This window comes from Lissotriton vulgaris, chromosome 1_1 (assembly GCF_964263255.1).
Source record: "Lissotriton vulgaris chromosome 1_1, aLisVul1.2, whole genome shotgun sequence".
Taxonomy (NCBI): Eukaryota; Metazoa; Chordata; class Amphibia; order Caudata; family Salamandridae; genus Lissotriton; species Lissotriton vulgaris.
In genome coordinates this window covers 1,368,763,605-1,368,766,296 of record NC_141685.1, presented here as the reverse complement: position 1 = coordinate 1,368,766,296, position 2,692 = coordinate 1,368,763,605, and the positions used below count along the sequence as shown (strand labels likewise).

Here is a 2,692-nt window from a genome sequence, read left to right as displayed (position 1 = left end):
CACAGCTCTGATTATGGGTCACTGAGGTCAGTTTCAATAATTCCTCAAAAACCTAACCATGCAGTCCCCCCTAACTGTGTAGTTATCTTGCTTTACTGCTGTTTGTGTGATTAGCTGGGAGGAGCTCACGGCAGCATCCTCCCAATAAAAGTGTAGATGGACCGCTCCTTAACTCTTTCTTGCTTCACATACAGATGGCTTGAGGAGGTACAGTGGAGATGCAGGTCTAATAAACAGAATAGAATATCTGCGCCAGGTGTGTTTCTCTGCATTGGTGTCCCATCACAGGCCCACCAGTGTATGTGTGATCTTTGACTCCTGCCAGTTCACAAGCAGGCGGCCAGGAAACGTTTTCAGCCTATCAACCACTGAGGAGATAAAGCCTTTGTATAAGGAATGAGGAAGCAATGAACACATTCAGCCTATCACAGGAGTAGCCCTGAGTGTTCCGAATTATAATTTCTTCATGTCTCTGTACGTTATTGAGCCTAAGTAGCTCGCCGTGATCGTATAGTGGTTAGTACTCTGCGTTGTGGCCGCAGCAACCTCGGTTCGAATCCGAGTCATGGCATTGTGGTTGGCAATGTCACAGCAGTTGGGTTTTTCCTTTACAGAATTCCCAAATGTACCAGTTGTTTTTGTAAAATGTCTATTAAAAACAGATCCTTTTCAATATTTAAACGATCTAACGACAAATTATTTAAACACACATGATTATAAGATGTAGGTATACTGTACTTACTGACATAAATTATCGTTCTTGAACATATTTGCGGTAAGGGGAGCGGAGCTCTCCCCCAGGCCAATCAGAATGCAGATGAATGCAGTTGCAGTTGAGTGACCTGTGTTGTGGCTGTCTACAGGGAATGCACATATGTAGCTGTCTCGCAGCCCAATCCAGACGTCAACTGAAGACAGGTTTTCATGCAAATAGAGCAGTAAGTGCAGAGAAATGCTCACTCTCTAAAAATGGCATTTATACAATAGTAAGATTAAATCCAACCTCACCAGTAGAAAGGATTTATCAATAAATAAATAAAGCTTCTCCTCTCTGATATGGAATTACCCCCCAAAAAGTATAAGGGAATACCCAATGCTAACCTATGAGAGGGGCAGACCTCACAGTAGTGAAAAATGTAATAGACTGTTTGATACTACTAGGACATACAAACTACCACAGTACATGTCTTACCTTTTACTTACATAGCATGATGACCCTAGGACTACCTAGGGCCTACCTTAGGGGTTACTGATATGTAATAAAATTGGAGTGTAAGGCTTGGAAAGTAGTTTTAAATGCCAAGTCGAAGTGGCAGTACACTGCAGCACAGGCACTGCAGTAGCAGGCTTGAAACAGGTTTGAAATGCTATTTCTTTGGGCGGCACAATCAGTCCCTGGGTATATGGTATACCACTTTACAAGGGGCTTTCAAGTAAATTAAATCTGTCAGTCAGGTATACTCCAATTATACACATGATTAGGGAAGAAGCATGTGCACTTCAGCACTGATTAGTAGCGATAAAGTGATCAGAGTCCTAAGGCCAACAAAAAGATACCGCAAAATGCGGAGGTGAAAAGCAATAAGGTGGGGTTGGGACCACCTTAAGAATGCAAGGTCTAACAAAAACGAACTAAGGATAACTTGAGTAAAACATCAGGTTTCTCTACAGCATTTGGTGAGACAAGTGGGCCTTCTTTTATCTTCCATAAATGCAATCTTTCCCGGACCCCTTTATTATATAGCTCTTCAAGGAAAAAATATAAAGCACTTACAAAGGAGCCTCAAATACTCAAAGATGGTAGACTTCTGTAATATGGGCCATATACTAAAAGCAGCACGAAAACAGAGTGCCATAGGGTCCAAAAAACTTGGGTGACCCATGAGAGTATGCATGCAAGCCTATGGTATTCCAAACTAGAGATATACGCATGCAATTTTTGTTTTTAGGAGAGAATGTGCCTGCTAAAAAAAACATTATTTTTAAAAAGTGCATTGCAGAATATCAGGAATTTGCTGTGGGACACCTTCAAAACTTGCATACGGATTATGTGCACACGCCTTACAGTCAGTTGTTTTGGCCGAGTGGTTAAGGCAATGGACTAGAAATCCATTGGGGTCTTCCCGCGCAGGTTCAAATCCTGCCGACAACGAGAATCTTTTTAACATCGGCTACAATTTCAGAAGATAACCTTTAGTATTTCTTCCATGTCAGTTTTATAAATAGATGGCTTATTTTGGTGTCACTATTGCCATATCACATATTTATTATCGCTCCCCCTTTCATATCTTTGCTATAACTCTCGTCCTTCATTAGCGCTGGTGCAAACGCTTCAAATTATTATACCCTGGCTCTCTCGGTCATACCTGTGCATGCACTTGAAACTTACTTTACCAATAAAAGAAGCAAATAGAGAAATAAAATAAAAGCGCTAGCTGGATTGGGCAAACACACTTCATAAAACTGCATTTTCTTTTCTATTCTCCCCCGTGTTACAAGCTTAACTGCTCCCTGTGTAATTTCTCTTAACCTGCTGTCCCTGGAAGAGAATTTCATCTACAGGCTCTTTCTGTGTTTTTTCCTAGTCTTTTCTTTCCCTTTTGTTAGATTTGTAACTGTTCCTTTACGTGCTCTATTTAGGCGCCATTAATCTCATTTGAGCTCCTTGTACCTGCTGCTGTTTTCTCCACAC

General features: G+C 41.2%; 1 non-coding gene across 1 annotated transcript; it reads left to right on the top strand.

The window, feature by feature from the left end:
• The first annotated feature begins 499 nt into the window (after window positions 1-499).
• TRNAH-GUG (transfer RNA histidin (anticodon GUG)) lies at window positions 500-571 on the top strand. Its single transcript has one exon. It is a non-coding gene; the product is annotated as a tRNA-His (tRNA).
• The last annotated feature ends 2,121 nt before the right edge of the window (window positions 572-2,692 follow it).